This window comes from Ursus americanus, chromosome 7 (genome assembly GCF_024610735.1).
Source record: "Ursus americanus isolate L20-20 chromosome 7, mUrsAme1.1.p, whole genome shotgun sequence".
In the NCBI taxonomy this organism is placed as follows: domain Eukaryota; kingdom Metazoa; phylum Chordata; class Mammalia; order Carnivora; family Ursidae; genus Ursus; species Ursus americanus.
Genome location: NC_142133.1, coordinates 11395384 through 11417681, shown reverse-complemented (window position 1 = coordinate 11417681; position 22298 = coordinate 11395384). Strand labels below are relative to the sequence as shown.

General features: G+C 44.0%; 1 protein-coding gene across 9 annotated transcripts in view; it reads left to right on the top strand.

The window, feature by feature from the left end:
• The first annotated feature begins 7016 nt into the window (after positions 1–7016).
• Positions 7017–22298, top strand: part of INPP4A (inositol polyphosphate-4-phosphatase type I A) — a 131448-nt gene continuing 116166 nt past the window's right edge. For 3 of the 9 annotated variants that reach the window (XM_087863324.1, XM_087863323.1, XM_087863316.1), the window contains exon 1: positions 7017–7243. The gene's annotated coding sequence lies outside the window, so the exon portion shown is untranslated. The remainder of the gene's footprint in view (positions 7244–22298) is intronic. The other 6 variants (XM_087863325.1, XM_045771788.2, XM_087863320.1 and 3 more) reach the window with 2 other exon arrangements.

Genomic DNA, 22298 nt, shown 5'->3' with positions numbered 1-22298 from the left:
TTGTGGCTTTTTTTCCCCCATGGAATGTTTTAAAGGTACTAATAGTTCTTCCTCCTCCCCTTCTTCTCCTTCTTCTCTTTCTTCCCCCCCCCTCCTCCTCCTCCTCCTCCTCCTCCTTCTTCTTCTTCTTCTTCTTCTTCGTTATAGGTCTACACAGATTTTCTGTTCCTTTAGAGTTTGTTTCATGAGTTTGTTTCTTTCCAGGAATTTCTCCATATCGCCCAAGTTATGTAGTTTGTTGAAATAAAGTTGTTCAGAGCTTCCTCTGTAATCCTTATTATTTATGTGAGGTCAGAAGTGAGATCTCCTCTTTCATTCCTAATTTTATTTTAAGTTTTATTTATTTATTTATTTATTTGAGAGAGAGAGAGAGAGAAAGAGACAGAGACAGAGACAGAGACAGAGAGAGAGAGAGCAAGCAGCGGGGAACGGCAGAGGCAAAGGGAGAAGCAGACTTGATCCCAGGACCCTGAAATCATGACCTGAGCCAAAGGCAGATGCTTAACTGGCTGAGCCACCCAGGCGCTCCTCTCATTGCCAGTTTTAGTAATTTGAATCTTCTCTCTCCCTTTTGCTTGGTCACTCTAGCTAAAGGTCTGTCAAAATTGTTAATACTTTTAAAGGACCAACTTTTAGCTTTATTGATTTTTCCGTACTGTTTTTCTACTTGTATTTCGTTTGTTTCCATACTAATCTTTATTATTTCCTTCTGTTTCTTTTGGGTTTTTATTTCTCTAGTTTCTAAAGGACAAAGCTTAGGTTACTGATTTTAGTTCTATCTTCTTTTTTAATATAGGTGTTTCCAGCCATAAAATTTCCTCTAAGCACTGCTTTAGCTGCATCCCAAAAGTTTTGGTACGCTGAGTTTTTATTTTAATTTTTCTTCAAATATTTTCTCACTTTCCACATTGGGCTCCATGCTGAGCATGAAACCTACTTAAAATTAAATTAAATTAAATTAAATTAAATTAAATTAAATTAAATTAAATTAAATCACAGGGTCCTGGGTGGCTCAGTCAGTTAAGCATCTGACTCTTGATCTCAGCTCAGGTCTTGATCTCAGAGTTGTGAGTTCAAGCCCTGCTTTGGGCTCCATGGAGCCCACTTAAAAAAATAATAAAGTAAAATAAAATATTTTCTCACTTCCCTTTTGAGTTCTTTTTGATCCCTTAGTTACTGAGGGCATATTGTTTAATTTACCTGTACCTGTCATTTCCTTCTGCTGCTGATTTTTATTTTAGTACCATTGTTATCAAAGAACATACTTTGTATCTCTTCAATCCTTTTTAATTTACTGAGTTTTCTTAATGGCCTGCCACATACTCTATCCTGGAGAACGTTTCATGTATAATTGAGTAGTACGTTCGTGTGTTCTGATACTGTTTGGTAGATATCTGTTAAGGCTAGTTGACTTATAATGTCATTTGTGTCTTCTGTTTCCTTGTTGATCTGCCTCATGGTTTTATCCATCACAAAAAGTGGAGTATTGACATCTTCAATCAGTATTATTACACCGTCCACTTCTTAGTTAAATTCTGTCAGTTTTACCTCATGTGTTTGGATACATGATCCTTATAATTATTATATCTTCCTAATGGATTGACCCTCTTATAAAATGTTCCTCTTTGTTTATAGTGTTTTGTTTTGTTTTAAGGTTTATTTTTTCTGATATTAGTGTAATCACTGCAGCACTCTGTTGGTTCGTGTTTCCACTTTTGTCCATTATTTTACCTTCAACCTATTCGTACCTTTGAATTTTAAGTTTGTTTCTGTAGAAAGCACATGGTTGGATTTTTAAAAATTACATCCGCTAAGCTCTGCCTTTTGATTAGAATGTTTAGTTTATTTACATTTACTATGACTTGTGATAAGATAAGACTTATGTCTGCCATTCTTGCCATTTTTTTTTAAAGATTTTATTTATTTATTCGACAGAGACAGCCAGCGAGAGAGGGAACACAAGCAGGGGGAGTGGGCGGGGAAGAAGCAGGCTCATAGCGGAGGAGCCTGATGTGGGGCTCGATCCCAGAACGCCAGGATCACGCCCTGAGCCGAAGGCAGACGCTTAACCGCTGTGCCACCCAGGCGCCCCACTGTCTTCTTCTGTGGTGAATGGCTATGTTCTAATATACTATTTTAATTCCCTTCTTTCTTTTACTCTGTAGTTATATCTGTATCTATCTATATCTATGCCTAGTGTTTGTCCTGGGAATTACAATTATCATCTTTATTTAAAACGATCTAGTTTATATTAATACTAACCTAATTGTAGTGGTATACGCAAACTTTGCTCCAATCAAGCAGTTTTATCCCCGCTCCTTTATGTTATTATTGCCATACACGTTATATCTTTTTCATGTTATGATACCAGCAAATCAGATTATATCGTTGTTTCATGTAGTTGTCTTTTAAATCAGAGAGAAGTATCACAAACTGACTTTTACCTTGTATTTGCCTTTAGTTTTTATGCCTTTATGTGAATTTGAGTTATTTTCCAGTGTCCTTTCATTTCAGCCCAAAAGACTCCCTTTAGTATTTCCTATACGGTAGGTCTGCTGGCAATGAATTACCAGTTTTTTGCTTGTTTGGGAATATCTTAATTCCTCCCCCCCCCTTTTTTAATAATTTTTATTTTGTTATATTAGTCACCATACAGTACATCCCCAGTTTTTGATGCAATGTTCCATGATTCATTATTTGCATATAACACCCAGTGCACCATGCAATACGTGCCCTCCTTAATGCCCATCACCGGCCTATCCCAGTCCCCCACCCCCCTCCCCTCTGAAACCCTCAGTTTGTTTCCCAGACTCCATAGTCTCTCATGGTTCATTCCCCCTTCTGCTTACCCCCCCCTTCCTTCTTCTACCGATCTTCCTGCTATTTCTTATGTTCCATAAATGAGTGAAACCAGATGATAATTGTCTTTCACTGCTTGACTTATTTCACTTAGCATAATCTCCTCCAGTCCCGTCCATGTTGCTGCAAAGGTTGTGTAATTGTTCTTTCTGATGGCTGAGTAACATTCCGTTGTATATATGGACCACACCCTCTTAATCCAGTCATGAAGACACAGCTCTTAACTTTATTAAGGATCTCTTGTACATAATGAGTTACTTCTTTTTTTTTAAGATTCTCTCCATCTTTGGCTTTTGATAGTTTGATTATGATGTATCTAGGTGTGAATCTCTTTGAGTTTATCCTATTTGGAGTTTATTGAACTTATTGGATAAGCAGATTAGTGTTTTTCATCAAATTGGGACGTTTTTAGCCATTATTTCTTCAAATATTCTTTCTGTATCTTTCTGTTTCTTTCTGGGATTTCCAGTATGTCTATGTTGATATACTAGGTGGTGTCCCACAAACCTCTGAGGCTCTGTTCACATTTTTCATTCTTTTTTTTTATGTTCCTCAGGCTAGGCAATATCAGTTGACCTATCCTAAAGTGTGAATTCTTTCTTCTGCCAGCTCGGTCCTGCTGTTGTACTTCTCTGAGATAATTTTTACGTCAGTTGTTGCACCTTTTAACTTTAGGATTTCTGTTTGGTTCTTTTTTATAATTCCTATTTCTTTATTGATATTCTCTTTTTTTCCTCTTGTACTTTTCTTTAATTTTTTAGATATAGTTTCCTTTAATTCTTTGAATGTATTTTCTTTCTTTGGACATATTTATAATAAGTGATTTAAAGTCTTTGTCTAGTAAGTCTTATGGACATTCTATTCACTACCTTTTAGCTTGAGTCCTTTCCTGTTTCTTTATATGTCTCATAAATTTTTATTTAAAACTGGACACTTAAATATATAATATGGCAATTCTAGAAATCGTATTTCCTTCTACCCCAAAGTTTGTTATTTTTTGTTTCTTTAGTGACTCTCTTGGAATAATTCTGTAAAGTCTGTATTCTTTGTCATTTTTAGCCTCTGAAACCCTGGCTTGGTTAGCTTAATGATTCGCTAATGATTAGAGAAAGGTATTCTCAAATGCTGGAGCCAATAAGTCTTCCTGACCTCATGGAGGGGTTGTGTATGTATGTTGAGGCACGTCTTCAGTGCTTAAGCAGGCAGTTCACAGTTCTGCCTGAGTCTTCACTTCTTGTTTGCTCAAACCCTCAAAGTCAGCCAAAAGTGAGAGATTATGGTCTTCTCAAGTCTTTCCCGAGCATGTGTACAGTTGCACACATATGTGTGTTCTTTTATTTTTATTTTTAAAAAGATTTTATTTATTTGACAGAGAGAGACAGGCAGACAGACACAGAGAGAACACAGGCAGGGGAGCAGAAGAGGGAGAGGGAGAAGCAGGCTCTCTGCTGAGCGGAGTCTGATGCAGGGCTTGATCCCAGGACCCTGAGATCATGACCTAAGCTGAAGGCAGACGCTTAATGACTGAGCCATCCAGGCACTCCATGTGTGTGTCCTTTTGGATTCCCAGAATCTAAAGATTCTAGAATCTCCCCAGAAGTATGTTAACAAAAGTAAAAGTTAAGTAAAGTATGATCTTTCCAAAGTTCCCTAAGGGATAGCAATTCCTGATTATTTCCTAGTAAGTTATTTGGTCAGTCTCTTGTTGGCTCCAACTGGTGTCACTACCTTAGGCAGCTGCAGTGTTAGAAAATTGCCACTGATTTCTTTCACCAAATGCTCTATGGATAGGACCATTCAAAGAGTAAGCTCTGAGTCAAGTCAATTAAAATCAAGCCCCAAGAACAGAGCTTTTCCAGTGAGCTGCCATATGAGTCCAATAGTGACATGTCTCTGGGGATAGAGCTTTTTGAGGTGCTCCAAATCCCTTTGCCCCCTCTAGTAGCTGCTTGGCCACTGTTTTCACAGCTATTATGGCATCAGGGCTATTGGGTTTTCAAGGCTACATATATTCTCTAGTGAAAACACATATAAACATAAATATATCATATTTAATGACCCAAAAAGAAATTCTCAAGTTGGTTGGTTCTAGTCCCCAGAATAACACTGGTCAGCTCTCAATTTTTGTATGTAGATTTTCTAAATCAGCTTATTTATTATATATAGATTTTCTAGGTCCATATGTTTATCAAAATACAGTTTGCTTGGTCCCACTTTCAGAGATTCTGATTTAGCAGGTCTAGTGTGGAGCCTGGGAATTTGCATTTCTAGTAAGTACTGAAGAGGATGTTAACGCTGCTGGTTGAGGACCTCATGTTGAGAGCTTCTGTAGGATACCTTCCCCCCAGAACACTTCTAGGATACTTTCTTCTATTACGTTGTGATGCTTAGGGAATGTGTAGCACCATATATACTAACAAGCTTGGTTCCCTTTTCTCTTGATAATGTTCACTCTACAATGGAAATGGGGCCCCATTCCTTGTTATAATGAAACGCGATTATTCCTGAATTACATGACAGTCAATTGACAAATGTTTATTGGAAGACTGATCTTCATTCAGTGTTCATTACCATGCTAAATGAATGAATTTTTGAAATTGGTCTGATGTCTATTTTTAAATGTTTGTGAATTTATGTTTGTTTCTTTTTTTTTTTTTAAGATTTTATTTATTTATTTGACAGAGACAGCCAGCGAGAGAGGGAACACAAGCAGGGGGAGTGGGAGAGGAAGAAGCAGGCTCCCAGCAGAGGAGCCTGATGTGGGGCTCGATCCCAGGACTCTGGGATCATGCCCTGAGCTGAAGGCAGACACTTAACAACTGCACCACCCAGGCGCCCCAGTTTGTTTCTTTTTTTAAATCTTATGATTTAAAAACACTCTTAGCTTCATTAATGCTAGTATGGCCATAGTGTCATCTGAACACTTTTGAGATGTAAAGGGGGTCTTATTCATACTTTTGCTGTATAAAAGGTGTAAACTGGGGCTGTTCCAGGTAAAGCAAGTATATTGGTCACCCTAATTTTAGAAAATAAGATATAAAAACATTTTTGCATTTCCATAAATTTGATTTTCTTGGCTTTAATTTTATATTAGGGTTAAGTCAATCCTTTTTTCTATTTATCTGAATAAATAGTAAAGTGTTTTGTTAATAAATTCCCTTTCAGAGGAGAAATAAAATAAAAAGTTAGTAAGGAAATTGAACTTTAAACATAGTTTTATATTTATTTTTATTCCAAACTATTACCTGCATTTAGATTTTGGTAACATGGGGAGGCTTAGATCTAATTCTAAATGAGATTAGATAATTCTTGTTTAATTTTTATTTCTAACTAATTAATTTCTTTCTAAAGAAAATTATAAATGCTTGCTTTTACACCTGAGGAATATGAACTCTGATAAGTGTTCTGGCTTATTGAATTAAAATAGTTTTCATTTAAGAATTTTTAAGACTTTTTTTCTAATAAAAATTAAAGACTTCAAAATAAAATACATGCTTATAGTCAGTCCAGTATTTATCCTTGCTCAAGCAGAAATATTAAGGTTTAGAGTCATATTAAAATGAAAAATTTCTTCCAAAACTTTTATTATATATTTCTTTCCCATGAAAAAACGGGATTCGGGGGTAGAAGTGTAAGGAGCAGATATGTGGTGTGAGTCTGTAATTGCATATTTATACAGTTATGACAGAACAGGTCTGCAAGGGTGTTAGTAGTTTCTTCTCTTTGCCTAACTGTATTTTAATTTTTCCTTGTTTCTGGGTTGAATGTTCCGTTTCTAAAACGTCTGCTAGGGATTGCGTGCACCTGCATCATGGGAAAAGCGCTCAACATGGGGGCAAACGGCCGGAGCGTTTCACCGTGGCCGCTCTTCAACGGAACCTTCTTAGGGGACATGTTAGGGCCTCACAAGACCCAGTATATGTGAGGGTGAAAATGGCATCGTCCGATTAAGTGCAGAAGTTCAAGAACTCCTTGCAGGAGACTCAGTCCCGGATAAGAGTGGGGTCTTGCGGGAACCTAGGAGCAGAAGCCAACGCGAGAAACTGACCCGCCCGGCTTCGCCGCCTGGGAGACGGACCCAGAGGGGTGGGGCGGCCCGGCCGGGGCTTGCGGAGCGCGCATGCGCGGAGAGGGGGCGGGGCCGGGGCGGGGCTGCGCGCGACCTCCGGAGCAGCGGCGGCGGCGGCAGCGGAGTTCGGGTTGCTACCTGGGCGGCGGGTTCGCGGCCGGCCGGCGCTGGAGGACCAGCACCTAGAGTGGGTCACGGTCCGCGACTTGGTGACTAAGCGGCGGCGCTGCTGCTGCAGGGCTCGGGCGCGCGGCCCGGCGGGACCGAGGACGGCGGGGCAGCAGGGCGCGGGCGCCGCGGGCCGGGGCGCGCCAGGTAGGTGGGCCAGGCTGGGCGTGGGGGCGACGCGGCGGCGGCAAGCAGGCGGGCGCAGGGATGCACCCGGCGGGGCGGGGCGGGGCGCGGCGCGCATCTCTGTACCGGGTGAGCCGGACGGAGACGGCGCCCGCGGTTGTCATGGAAATCGTACAGCCTAGCGGTTTGCCGGCGGTTGCGTCTTCGGAGAACAATCCAAGCCTGGTCGACCCCTAAGCCAGAAGGAGACCCGGGCCGTCTCGCGCTGAGGGGAGTGCGGAGCTGGAGCGGGCGATGGGGAGCCAGGATGCAGGACGTGGCGACCCCGAGGCAACATCTTGGCTCTTGCTTGGATCTAGTGACTCCAGACCCTGAAGGCCTCGCGGTGTCTCGGGTGTAAACATAACCGGGTAAAAATAAGCATGCATTTCAGTGTAGGACATCTGGTCTCCACCCTCTCAACTCTTCCCTTTTCTGCCGGGCCTTAGCCCCCCGACATTTCTGGCATCTTGGCTTTTTGTATATTATTTTTTTCTGGCTGTGCTAGTCAATTAATTGAGGCCTGAGAAATTTGCAGGGATCTGTGACCATCTCTTGAAAAGCCGATCATGAATGTGTAGGCCGTGGAAGATTGAAACACTCAAAATGTCAAAGGTAAATTTATGTCTTTGTGGGCGAAGGGATCGGGAATGGGCTTGCTTTCCATCCCCCTTGTCGCCTGCCCTCTGACATTACATAATGTTGTGTTCCTCCCGCCCCGAGTTCATCCATAATGACAGATCATGAAAATATTCCTCTGGCTGAGAAAGAAGTATAAGCAGTTGTAAAGCCCGTTTTCTTGTCTTTTGCTTTACCACTGAAAGTGTTTGGTTGGGAGGCTGCTTAAGAGTAGAATGCCCACAGGGCTCTAAACCACGGGAATAGGGGGTGGGGTGGCAGTTCGAATGTTGCAGTGAAATTCTGCCTGATTCATCTTGGTTCACAGTGGATTGGGTGGACTGTGGGCAAGCCAGTGGGATTGGGGCCTGAATAGGCTGACTTGGGTGTGAATCCTGGATGTGCCACTTGCTAACTCTGGTTCTCAATGTTCTCAACTCTAAAAGGGGAGAACAGAATGTGCTTTGCCATTTGTTTTGGGGTGTAGATGCTGTTGGCATTGGTAAATGCACATAGAATAGGTTGTCCTAGAATTAAACTTAATTTTTCATTGGTTGAAAACAGGCTTTCTTTAAGAGGTATTTTGATTCTGGATCTAGGTAGGGCCTTTGTTTGGGGGATTTTTGTTAACATGTTTACTCCTGGAAGATTCAATTCATTGATTTCTCTGAAGAAAGATGAATGATGGTGCCCACATGGGGAGGCCAGTGTGGTGGTTCTGTTGGAGGGTTGCTGTCAGAAGACCATGATGCTGCCCCAGGGGTGGCTCTTGCTTGTGAATGGAAACCCACAAGGCCTCATTCCCTGTGGTGTCTTGTAAACACACCTCTGTAACAAACAGCCAAAGTTCCTGGCAGGGTGTGCCTGAAGACAGGGCTTAAAGGAAAGGAAGCCAGGCAGATGCAGAGAGAAAGGAGGGCTATATTTCTCTGGGGCTCAGCAATAGAATTGGCTCTGCTGAGTTTAGTGGCTGCTTTACTTCTCGGTTTTTCATTAGGCTTATGCCATTTCAGTGTTTATCTGCTTTAGACTTGAAGTCAAGGGGAGACATTATTGTTTATTCCGTTGTTTGGGAAACTGGATATTGTCTTGTATGCTGTTAAACTGAGTATTAGGGTTTTTTTTTTTTTAAGTTGCTTTAAGGAAAGGATGAAATAAAATAATATACACAAGAGCTTGTTGTGAACTGTAAAGCACCAGAGAGATGGGGTGTATATGACTGAGAGAACCACTGACCCTGTAAGTCCCTTTAGCCAGCGGCCTACCTGGGAATATTCTGCTCAGCCAGCAGATCTGTGAATGCACCCGAGGAATGGAACAGAAAGGTGGATGGGACCAGCTGACCCGTGACCCCCACCCCGAAGCATCTCAAGAATCCAGTAAGACGGGGGGGGGGGAGACTTTGGACTGAGGGTGGACCTGGTTACTTATGAAAAACTCCTTTATCGATTGCATATTCCAGCAAAGTTCTCAGCATCATCAGCTACTCATGGTGTCAGGATGCTTTGGTTTTCACTGAGGGAAAAAAGAGTACAAATCTGTAGGGATGAAGGCTTGATTATGTGGTTGCTTCTTTTGTAGAACTTGATTAATGATCTGGTCTTGAGAGATCCTTCAAAACATATTTTTCTAGAGTTCTGGAAGAGAAACTGTGAGGAGAGTGTATTCTGGGGAGACCAATATTAACACCATTTTGCTTAAAAGTAAAATGCCATCATGAACTGAATCCCCAGGAATTTACCTATATTTGTGTACACATGCATACCTTGCTCTTTTTAAAATTGTTAAAAAATATTCTTTCAGTTTTACTGAAAAGTTGCAAGAATAATCCAGAGAATTTCCGGTTATCCTTCACCCACATTCTCCAAATGTTCACATTTGCTACGTTTGCTTTATCCTTCTCTCGTATTTGTTCATGGGTCATTACTTTTTTCTGAATTGTTTAATGGTAACCTAGAGACATGATGCCCTTTTACCTCTAAATACTTTATTGTGTACATTTTAAAAACAAGGACATTCTCTTACATAACAACAATATAGTTATTAAAAATCAGGAAATCAAACATTGATAGAACACTATAATTTAATATACAGGTCTTTTTCAGATTTTGCCAGTAGCTGCAATAATGTCCTTTGGAGCAAAAGAAAATCCAAGATTATACATTGTATCAAATTGTCCTGTCTCTTTATTATCCTTTCATCTGGGATAGTTACTGAGTCTTTGTATTTCATGACATTGACATTTTTGAAGACTGCCACCTGTTTTTTTGGATGTCTCCCAATTTGGGTTTGCCTGCAGTTTCCGCATGATTAGATTAAGATTACGTGCTTTCGGCAAGAGGAGCACAGGGGTGAGCCTGCAGCCATCTCAGCGTGCACCAGCAGGAGGCATATGCTGTTGAGTCCCATTCACTGGTCAGGTTAACTTTGATCGCTTGATTAAGGTGATGTCTTCCAGGTTCCCTTACAGAAAAGTTACCATTTTCCCTTTGTAACTAATATGTATCTCTTAGTAAGATTAACCTCAGACTCTGTAAATACACTGTTACTCCCCATACTTTGACTCACTAGTTTTAGAATCCCTTGATGATTCTTAACCTGAACCAGTTATTATGCTGGCTGACAGATGGTGATTTTCTAATTCCATATTTCTTTCTATACTTACCAGTTGGAATTGTACTGAAAGGAAGATTCTTTCTGCCTTGTTTATTCTTTGATTTACACCTCTGCACTCATGAATTCCTGCTTTATGCAATAAATTATAGTTTCTTACTCTCGTTATTCATTTTGTTGCTAAAATTGTCCCAGACTTGGCCTGCAGGAGCCCCTTATGTCCTTTTGACATGTCCTCATCATTCTTGGAGGACTTCTTTACTCCCTGGCACAAAACCTTCAACACTCGGCTTATACTTTCCAGCCCTGGAATTAGCCATTTCTCCGGAGTCTGGTATTTAAAAACCAAGATCTGGATGCTAGGTGTGCTCATTGCTACTGAGGTGTTGCTGCCTCTAGGCCTTTTTAGTGGACATGAGCACTCATTCACACATTACACAAAATTTTCTCTGATTTGCATTTTAAATTTAGTGTTGTGTGCTGGAGATGTATCTGTACTGACATGAAAAGGGTTTTGCTTTTGTTTTGTTCTGTTTTTGCTCTGTATTACAGAGTATGGGTTTATCATTATTTAACTGTCCTTTATCAATGGACATTTAGGTTATTTGCAATTTCCTACTCTAAAAATAGTGGAGAATCTGTGAATCAAATAATTGTTAACACTCACAAATATCTCAGTCTAGATCCCTAGAAGTAGAATTTCTGGGTCAAAGAGTAATTTTAAATGGATAGCTCTGCCAAATTGCCCCCATTTCTAAGAGGCTTTCACTTTGTACTCCTTCCATTAGGATGTGAAACTGCCTGTTTCTTTTTAACTCTGCCAACACTGAGGAGTATAAATCTTGTCAATTTTTGCCAATCTAATGGATAAAGAAGGCATTATTATTTTAATTACGTTTCTCAAATTACAAAAATATTAAACACCTGTTCGTGCTCATGTCTACTTTTGCTTGTGTGAATTACCTGTGCATATCCTTTGTCCATTTTTTCTCATTAGGTTATTCTTTATATTACTGCATTGTGAAAGTTACTGGAACTTTAGACTTTATCCTTAGCAGCCTTGGAAGTCTCCTTTAAGCGTGATGCATTTTTCATCCTAGGGGAGAAGGAAACTACCATTTTCTGAGCACCCCTGACATCTCAGGCCCCGGGCCAAGCAAGTGTTCATATGTATCCCCCTGCAAGGTCTTGTGAGAAGGTGAGCTGTGGTATTGAGGAGGAAGCTGGGTGAGGCGTGGTATCCACCTAAGAATGGTTAGAAGAGCTTGAACTGGGATTCAGACCCAAGTCTGTCTGGATTTAGTACCATTTCCATTAAATTTCATATCTTCCTGCACAGGATTTAAAAATAAATACTTTATTATATCAATGTAGGGATGGGAATTAATTACCTGGCGCCCCCAATATCAATAATTTCTATTTCTAGTATTTTGATCTGTAAGTAAGGAACTTTGAGCATACACATCTTTCAAAACCATTTATTTTGTTTCTCTGTTATGGATTCTGGAGCCAAAGTCCCTGTGAGCCTCCAGCAGCTATGTGACCTTGGGCAAGTAGCTTAATCTTTCTGTATCTCGGTTTGCTCATCTGCAACCCCAGAGCCTTGTTGGGGGGGTAAATGAGTTAATACACATCAGGTGCTTGGAACGGCACCTGATTCCTGCCAGCTCAGTCTTGATGATGAGTTCATGTGTGCGGCATGTGCGGGCAGTGTGGAACTTGGAATGAGAGCAGCCTTTTCTCTTCAGGTTTCAACATCCCTTTTGTCATAAGCTGGTGGGAAATGGGGAGTCAGGGCCCCTAAGTGCTGTGTGCTTGTCTCCTCAATATGGTCTCTGCACGTACCTTACTCGTGCTCTATCATGTGCCTGCCAGCCAGCCCTGCCAGCCCCTAGTGTTGGCTCACAGTCGTTAACCTGGGGCAGGTGAGACGCTGCAGCCCTTTCAAAATGGAATCTGAAGGTTCACCCGGTGAAGGCCTTAGAAGCAGGAAGGCTCCAGCTGGGGAGGGTCTATGGTGATGTCCATTCTCTGGTATGGGGTCAGGAAGACAGAGGGGTGTCTTCTGGGAGGGGCTCTCTGGAGGAGGAAAGCATTCAGCTCTTTGCGGCTCCCATCCTGGGATGCTGTCAGAGCCTTTCCCTCCGACATCTGGTAATTCTCCTGGCCTGGGGTTTATGCAGTGCCCTTTCTTTTGCACTTACTAGGTAGAATTCTGAGGTCTCCTGAAATCTTCTGCCTCTCTTCCTGTTCCCCACGCCCCTACCATAGCTCTTGTACAGCTGATATCAGCTGCTGTTTGATAAAATTCATTCACTCCAGGAGGTAGAACTCCTTCCCTTGCCCTGGCTTCCATTTCAAATGGTTCATTCTCTAACCCACTATTTAGAAATTTCAAGAAGGATGACCTAGGTGTGCAAATTCTGGAAGTGTGAAGGAAATACACTTAGGCAAGTATATGTTTCTGGAGAACAGGATCCTTTTAGATAATAGGGATGCCTGGTTCAAGAGTCTCCCTGGATTGTGGGGTGTGTCTGTCGGGGTGCTTTTGGCTGCCAAGTAAACAATAAGGTCATTTATTATCTCACAGAACTGGAGTTCTACTCTATCAACAGTTTTGCAGTTTCATCAAGGACCTAGATTCTTCTCCTCTCTACAACCATCACTGCTAGTATCATCCCAGAATCAGCCCCCTCATGATGTTGAGATGGTCCTTATGGTCAGTGGGACTGCGTGTTTCCCCACTCCTGACACCAGCCAGTCCCTAACCACAGCCTCTACCAGCCCTCCCTCTGGTCTGTGGGAGCAGTGAGACCACGTGGTCTCCCCAGGACCCAGGTCAGGAGGCTGTGAGAATGCTGTGTGCTCATTGGCTTCGATGTGTTCCTTCATGTCTGGGCCCCAGACCAGCGGCATCAGCATCCCCTGAGACTTATCAGAGGTGCAGGCTTGGGCCCCACCCCAGCCTACTGAATTAGAAACCTTGGGATGGGGCCCACCACTCTGTGTTTTAGCAAGCCCTCCAGGTGATCTGATGCAAGCTCAAGTGTGAGACTTGCTCTTAGTCTAATCAAGACCACCCCCATTCCTCAGCTGAAGATGGGGCTGGCTTTTCCTGAATCCAGAAAGGACTGCTCCCAGAGTAGGAAGAAGGGGGAGTGAGTGTTGGGTGGTCAGCCCATAGTGTAAACACAGGAGTCTGTAGGTGTCTTTGCTCTCCATGCCCCACCTAGCATGTGCCCCAGTTTACTGGCCAGGCTATTTCCCAGCCCCTGTGCCTGCAGCCCCTCCAGCCCCTCTGAGAGTGGCCCACATCCTCCCTGTAGGACTAAAGGAAGCAACATGGTAACCTCCCAGCCCTAGGTTCTGTCTCTGGCCCAGCAGGGATGGGCGTCCAGCCGCTGAGGATCTAGACAGGCCCTTATGACTCACTTTCCAGAACCATTCTGGAAGTAGGTTCTGATGGGTAGGGTTTGCTTACTCTACCACTCTTCGCTCAGTTAGAAGAAACCAGCAGTACATTTAGTAGGGATTTGGGAATGCATAAGGAATTGGCCTGGAGACAGCCTAAGGGACTACTTTCAGTGGCAGTTTATAGCTCTCTCTGGCTCTGCCCAGTGTGACTTGCTTCATCGTTCCCTTTTGCAAGTACAGCTCCAACTTTAAGTGTAGGTGAAGTGAAATAGCCACCTTCATGGTGTAATCTGTGAGCTCAAAACAGCCTGCTGTTCCAGATTTTTCGAGAAACTAGTAAGCAGAGATATTTCTAGATTTTCTTGACTTTCCAAGGCTTTCCAAGGTATTACCAGAGTTTCTTGACTTTTCAGGATTCATCTTAATCCAGGCAGTCTCATACCCTGCTGTCCCACATCAGTACTAACTGCTGAGGAAGGAAGAGCACCCGAGGAGGAGACAGAGTGGGAAGGGTCCAGAACGGTGTTTTTCAAATGGCAGTGGTTCGTGAAATCAATTTGAGATTATAAGCAGCATTTAAACATTTTTTTAAAATAAAATAGAAAATATGCAAATACATGACTTATAGGAAGGGTAGGATTTTTTGGTTAAAACATGTAGTTATTTGCATGTGGTGTGTGTTTGGGTATTGTTACAATGTCAGTGTTTCCTGTTGTGGGTTTTGGCAAAAATGTGTCAAATCTGAAGATTGAGCACAGAGAGGAGGGGGCTACCCTGGCCATGTACACACACACACACACACACACACACGCTCGCGCGCGCGCACACACACACACACACACACAGGGCCTTTCCCTGGCTAGAGGGCCTCTGGCCTTCATCTGAACCTTAGGGGTCTGTGACTCGCTGTAGATGGAGAACCGCTGATCTGAAGTGCAAGCAGACTTTTAGCAGCGTGGGCCGGTGGGGATGGAGCTGGAGCCCAGGAAGGCAGCAGGACAAAAGATGTTAGATGTTGTGGTCTTGCTCTGGCTTCTCGCCTCTAGTGTTTGACCACCTGGGCCAGAGCCTCCTGATGATGCTGAGGATCCTTAGCAGGGCTCCTCTGAGCGACGGGGACGCGATGGCAGGGAGTATATGGATTTGTCCGAGGTTTAAAAGTTAACTCTGGATGCCTGACCCATCCTTCTCCTCACAGGGTGGCTCAGCCTGTCTACCTACAGAGAGAGGGTGAGAGAATGAGACAGAGAGATCGGTTGGTATCCAGACCCACCTTGTTTGGAGGCTGGCCCCATCGGATTCCCCTGCAATCCTTTGTGACTTAACAGGAACAGGACACCTTCCAAGTTACCTTTGGTTGCCTTTGGGATGCACGTGTTACACATTAATGCAGGTGTTAGTCTGGTTTGTGTCGCAAAGTAGTAATCTCTTTGGGGTGTCTGTGTCTGGCTTGGAGGGGGACAGATTGGATTATGGAAAGAAAAAGTGCTGGGTATGAACCTCAGTCAACTTTCTCATCTGGGAAATGGGGAAGTGCCTGGCCCACAGGGGGTCGTGAGAGTTAAATAACGTAAGCAGATTTGTGCGCTGCAGTGCTCTGGACCCGTGCCGTTGGGAAGTTATATCTTGCAGGAGACTCAGTATCTTTCCTCTCAATTTTATGGTCTTGATAACTCTGTTTCCCCCCCCCTTTTTTTTTTTGCCCCTATTTTAAAAAATGTGTTCTGTTTTGTCAATATCCTTGAAGTCATGTCCATGCTTTAGAAAGTTTCTCTGTGGAAGAAAAAGGGGATTTATAATGTTTGAAAATTCTCTAGGATGAGATATCTTAGCTGCTTTCCAGGCTTGCAAACTATTAAGCCACTCATTTTGCCTATATGTTATTGGAAATACATTTTAAAGATTTAAGAATTTTTAAATTGAAGTATAATTAACGAAGTGTTATATTAGTTTCAGGTGTACAACATAATGATTCAGCAGTTCTGTGCATTATTCACTGGTCACCATGTTAAGTGCCATCACCATCTGTTACCAAGCAGTGTTATAACAGTACTTTTAAAGTTTGTGATGTAGTTATATAAAACTTTCCTTTTGGGGAGAGTTCACTGCCCTACAGTCATTGCCATACCACATTATTAGAATTCTTGAATTACAGCAGAAAAGAGCCTCCTATTAGTTTTTCGTGCCCCCCCCCCTTTAGAACTTTAATAATAAAAGTGGCAGGTAAAAACATAAGAAGCTTTTTCCATTATCTTAGGTTGCAGGAAACTTTGTAGTTTTTGAAGTTTAACACACTGTGTATTCCTAAATTTACATTACTCACTACGCTAATGAGTATGTAAAACATTCTTTTGTACTGATGAATTTTCTGTCTCCCTCCATTAAAAGCCTAACCGCCATAAAAAAAAAAATGCATTCAAAAGGCTAGAGTACATCCATCTCTGACTCCTGCCCAGGGTATCTCTGAGAGGAAATGTTGCAGAAGAAGAAGGTTCTGTGAGGGGACTGCCAGCAAAGGTCAGAGAAGGATGTGGGCAGAGGGGGAACAGGGAAGTGGGAGGGGCCTGGGCTTATAAGTTTTGTGAGGTGGTCACTGACCCAGCTAAGCCTTCTACTGACACTTTTTTTTTTTTTGTAAAGCACATAAAAACTTGTGATTGTGTGAAACGGTTGTTGAGTATTTTCACATTTCTTACTCATTGCTTTGGCTGTGTTCTGCATATACAAATGTTAAAATGATTACATAATTGGGTGATAATCTAATGGCTGATAAAAAGCAATAATAGAGCCCAATTAAGATGAGGCTGTGTGCCAAGAAATGTCAAGACACCCCAGAATCTTCCAAACATTGTTATTCTGGTTCTGAAGAGGAGAGAGTGATGGGTGAGTGGATTGGCCTTAGGGAAACAGCCTGCTGGTAGACAGTGCCCACCCAAGGCAGAAGAGAAGCATACAGTTGGATGTTGCCCCTAACCTGCCAGTGAGTTGGTAAAAATCATGCCTGAATCCAGCCTCTTCCTTCCTCGTTCATCTAGCGAAGGCGAGTCCCTCATTTCTTTCTCCCTTGGCCCGCAATCCAACAATGAAGCGGAGTTGTGATGGTGCCTGAGGGCTGCATGGGTAAAGTTGGCATTGGGTGACACCCACACACATACACAGTATTTAGGGAAGTGACCTTGGAAATCAGGCTCCTGCCTCTCTCTCACTTTCTGGCTCCGTTCTGCAGTGATTCAGCAGCGGCTTCCTGGAGTCCACGCTCTTAGTGTCAGAGACCCTGCGGTACCCTGGATGTGTCCACGGAGGTCGAAGCTGACTGTGTATCATGCAGACCAAATTCCTCCTGGTCCCGTAGAGTGCCCGGTGCCTTTCTCTGGCTCTTCCACCCTGCACCCCTTCTGAGGCCCTTTGCATATAGTCCCCCTGTACAGCTACAGGTTTTATGTTGACACCCAAAGCCTTGCCATTTTCCATGGACCGATGGAGGCCACTTTACTTCATGATGTTTTCCCCTGATAATTTGTACACAGCTATTCGGATCTGGATTGTCTCTTTCTAGCAGTTGGATATCCTTCCCTGACTTCTCCACCTCCCTCTCTCTGGCCTCCTTTTCCTGTTTTTGATCTATTTTATTTCCTATTATCCACTCCTGACCTTTTACATAAAGGGTGTGTGGATTTAAAGTTATTAGTTAAAGCATAAAGTGATGAAAAAGAATTGACGACAGAGCGTCAAATGGATATGACTGCATGAATGCTGTCCCTCCAGGAAGAGCCCTGAACACATGTCAGGGCTGCTTCCATTGCTGAAAGCTGTCACATTCTTCATTTGTCCATCTTTCTCCTTGAAACACTGCAGAGCCCACAAGAACAGGAACCTGTCTTACTGGATAGCGCAAATTGTCTTGCACGGAGTCGGCAACGTATCAGTGATTGCCTAAGATACGTGGTTCGTGATGATCGTTGTAGGCGCCTTTGAACCGTATGGTATTTTGAATAACTTTACGGGAGGGAGACAGATGTTTGCATTTTGAGTCAACTCGATTATTTAATCATGCCTTAATTAGTCATATATCTCTACCAAGCTAGGAGTTAACCTCATTGGTCAAAGAGAGGAGAAAAGCCAGCAGACGGTTCGTGAAGCAGTGAGAAACCTTTTGCAGGTTGGTTTAGTGGCTCAGAGAGAAGGGGTGCTTCCTGAGACGGCAATGCCGATGTTACACCAAGTCGGTGGTTACGAAGCATCAGGACACCCTGTCAGCCAACACTGCCTCAGCCCCTTCCGTAGCAGAGAGGATTCTTTTTTTAAGATTTTATTTATTTATTCGACAGAGATAGAGACAGCCAGCGAGAGAGGGAACACAAGCAGGGGAAGTGGGAGAGGAAGAAGCAGGCTCCCAGCGGAGGAGCCTGACGTGGGGCTCGATCCCATAACGCCGGGATCACGCCCTGAGCCGAAGGCAGACGCTTAACCGCTGTGCCACCCAGGCGCCCCAGCAGAGAGGATTCTAAACCGTCGTGGAACAGACTCCTTCCCAACAGGGTGAGATGCGATATTAGATCCCAGGGCAGTGATCACCGTGTCATTCCTTGGAACTGGGAATCACAGAGTCTGACCAGTATCATAGACCCACAGGTTGGCTGCTTTGTAAATTGTTAAGGATTGTACCCATCTTTATAGTGGCTCCTAGCAGCCTGTGGCTTAGACTGTGAATTGCATTTAATGGACTAACTGTAATGAATAAAACCAGGGGCTGTTTTGCCTCCTAGCCTAGACTTGTCTGCACTAAATATGCAAGCCAAGCCGTTAAATGGTTGGGGCAGTAAACAGGAATTTGGTATATTAAAGCTTTTTGAGCTTGCAGCTCAGACAGGCCTAGAAATAGGATTGGTTGCCTTTTTTTTTTTAGGATTATAAATGTTGATTATATTGGAGAGAAACTGTTTTATAAAATAACCCTACAACAAAATGAATCTTATTATGCTTATAAGGTCTAGTGAGAATGTACTCACTCTAACCTGAGCCGAGGGTAAATATGACAATGCTTTATTCCTGACTCCTTCTGGAAAAAGGGGATTGCTAATGAACTTAAGTCTGAAATGGTATCCTTCTTTATCCCTGGCTCGCAGCATTCCAGGATGGTGACATTTTCCACCATTGGATGTAAGTAGGGAATGATAAAATTGTTAGGATTAACATTTGGCTGCACAGAATGGGAAACAATCTGAAGGAAAAGAGACTCAGGACAGGCATGTCTTTCTTGCAGTCGGAGGTTGCGTTCTGCCTTCCCTGCAGTGAGGCCCAGAGCCTCCTGTCTAGGGTGGCGGCTAGAGGTGCAGCCAGCTTACGGGCCTTCCAGACACCAGGCTGGAGGAAGGCAAACTTCCCAACAACTCCTCAGCAAATTTGTTTGTACACCTTGCTGGCAAGCACCAAGCCCCTGGCCACAGCTAGCTGCAAGGGAGGCAGACAGCCCCGTGCCAACTAAACGTCAGGGTCCTGGGCCCGTTGCAGAGGAGGAAGCAAAGAATAGACATTGGAGGCAACTAGCTGTGTCTTTTCTGCAAGTTGTCTTTTTTGGAAGGTGAGTTTTTATGCTTTTGGGGAAAATGTTGTCAGAATTTTGGGGAAACCTCTGGGGAGGCTATAGGCATGGACAGCTAACTAAAAAGTTGAGAGCTTGAGACCTTTCTGACTTCCACATTGCTTTCATACAAGAGCCTGAAAGAGGTCACTTGATCCCTTTGTTCCTTCATTTCCTCATTTAAAAGACAGAAATGGCAGACAGAGTTCTGCACTAAATTCTCAGGGCCAGTACCGAGGCTTATGTCCCAGAGCTGCTTCCCACCAGTCATCCCTCTGCTGCCTCTGGACCCATAGGTGTGTCCAGAGGAAGGGCTGCCTGGGTGGGGGATTTCAGGCAGCATGTGAGATCCAGGCGAGGGCCTCTGGACAAGATGCTCTGAATGGGAAGGGCGCCTAGAGTTGGGGGGGGGAGGAGGCCAGGAGGAGGCAGACGAGCTTCTCCCTGCCACAGTCTCCAGGACTGGTTCATCCTTTCCTGCCTTGAATCTGCCACAGACAGGTCCCCTCCCCAAGTGTGGGGAGGGCCAGCCTCACTAGCTGAATTGGGGATAGCCCCGGGTCTGTGTTTCTATCCTGTCTTTTTCTTTCCTTGTCCTGCTTTTCCTTTTAGAACGGTGATCCCAAGTGTCCACTCTCTGTTGGATGAAAGGGATCTAATCAATTTATTCTAGGTGTTAGCAAAATTGAATGTGTTCTTCTTTTTGAGGCATTTGGATTTTAAGAAGGATATATGTGCTGGCAGTTCCTAAACTCAAAAGAGGGCCTCTCCAATGGTCAGGTGTCAGACCAAGGAATAGGCATGGTAGGAAAGGTTTGGGCTCTCCTTGGCCTGCCAGCCTTTGGGTATAAGCATTTGTCTGCTGCACACCTGGGTAAAGCTGGCCAGGCCAGCTGTCCTCATCCTCTCCCTTCCACCCCAATCCAGCGCATGAGCTCCACACGTACACCTGTCATGAGTGCTCACACACCACACGTGCTCACATACACCGCTCATGCAGGTACTTAACACATCTTTCATGTACACACACACACCCACACACACCCTGGCAAGGCAGTGGCTACAGGAAGTTGAACTCCCCTGAGGAGCCATGCTTTGTTTTCTGTCTGACTAGAATTCCTGGGACTTAGGGGTGTAGACACGCATGTATTCAAGAATTTTTACAGAGGAGCACTCTTTGAATTCATGCCTCTGAAATAAGGAAATTTCTTTTTGTGTTTCCAAAACTAATGATGGAAATTTGCTAATCTGTAGTAATTTTTCCAAGCCTTTAAACAAATTTAACTTCTTATTTTAAAAAGGCAAGGATTATCAGATAGCCCTTTCTCATCTTCTCTAGGCCAGGAGTGGCTGCTGTAGGCAAGGCCTGAGCATAGCATCTTTCCTCAGATCCCAGCAGGAATCATGACTGCCTGAGCTGGTGCTTCTCTTCCAGATGGTTTTGCCATCCAGTTCTTTCTCAGTATGAACGTAGGTTTTTTTGTTTGTTTTCATGTTTGAGAGTGAAATATTTTACTTAAGGGGGTTGTCCATCAAACTCCCTAGAACTCTTCTTCCCCCTCCATGGTTGTGCTGGTCCATGTGTTATGTGGAACTTGCCTTTCCATTCCACAGGTGCCGATCGTGGGTGTCTGGCCTCAGTGAATTAGATGCTGCACTTTTTCAGGGGAAATGAAGACCGTTGGGACACCCTCAGCCTGCAGTATAAATGGAGAAAGTGAGGCCCCGGCCAGGAGGGAAGTGGTTCTGATTTCCAGGTTTCATCTCCCATTGTTAAAGGGGAAAGCACCTTCAAGGGACTATGGTGGGGGAGAAAAGTGCAGACAAGGCCGAAGTTTTTGAAAGCATTGCTGACCGTAGGAAGTGGCCGTCAGCACACGTCATGTGGCTGCTGGCCTGGGAACCCTTGCCAGGGACATAGCAGGCATTTGCGCAGCATCTGAGTTCAAGATGGTGACCGCCACAGGCCTACAGACACCCGAATAAAGTCCTAGGTCAGGATTGTGTAGTACTCAAGCAGTGCTTTGTCCAGTGGGAGTGACGCTCAGTGTGGACAAGACGGACGGTGCCGGTCTGGACTGTCCCAGGGAACGGGGTGACACTGAGTGGACGTGGGTCAGGTGCTCGCCCCTGATGCTGGGAAACTCAGTACTCCACTTGCCTGGCCTGGGTCTTTTGACCACATGCGCCCCCAAGTTGAGTGGTCTGAGAGAGGTGGGTGCGCAGTTCCACTAATGGAGTGTAATTAGGGGATGTGTGCCAGGCCGCCAAAAGGAAAACGGCATCCAAGTAAGCTAACCTACTCCAGGCACCCTGAAGGGCTGGCACGTGCAGGGCTGAGTGCCTGGCTCACCTGCAGCTCCCCCCCCCGCCCCCGGTTTGGGAGCCCCCTTACCTGTTCCTTCTGGGTGTGTAGCTCCTTGACAGTAAATCCTTAGGGATCCAGAGGAATCACTTAAAATGTTAAATTCTGCTTTACTGCTTTTATGGGGTGGGCATTGTGTCCCACAGTGGCATTCACGTTTGTGAAGATTGTTCTCTGGGGACATGCCCAGTGAACATAACGGATCTAGGGTGTCATAGGACATAAATGTCCTTCAGGGCAGAAACAGTAGCTCAGTTTTCTTTGTCTCTCCAGAGTACCCCACAGTGCCTGGTACAAAATAGGTGTATAGTCAATGTTCTTCGAGTAAATGAATGGACAAAGCTACCGTTTCATTGTCGAAAGTGCAAGAAAAACCTCAGCCTTCCCTGGGAGGACAGCCCATTTCCCAGAGGTCAGGTTGGGGTTCAGTCTCACTTAGGAGAGGG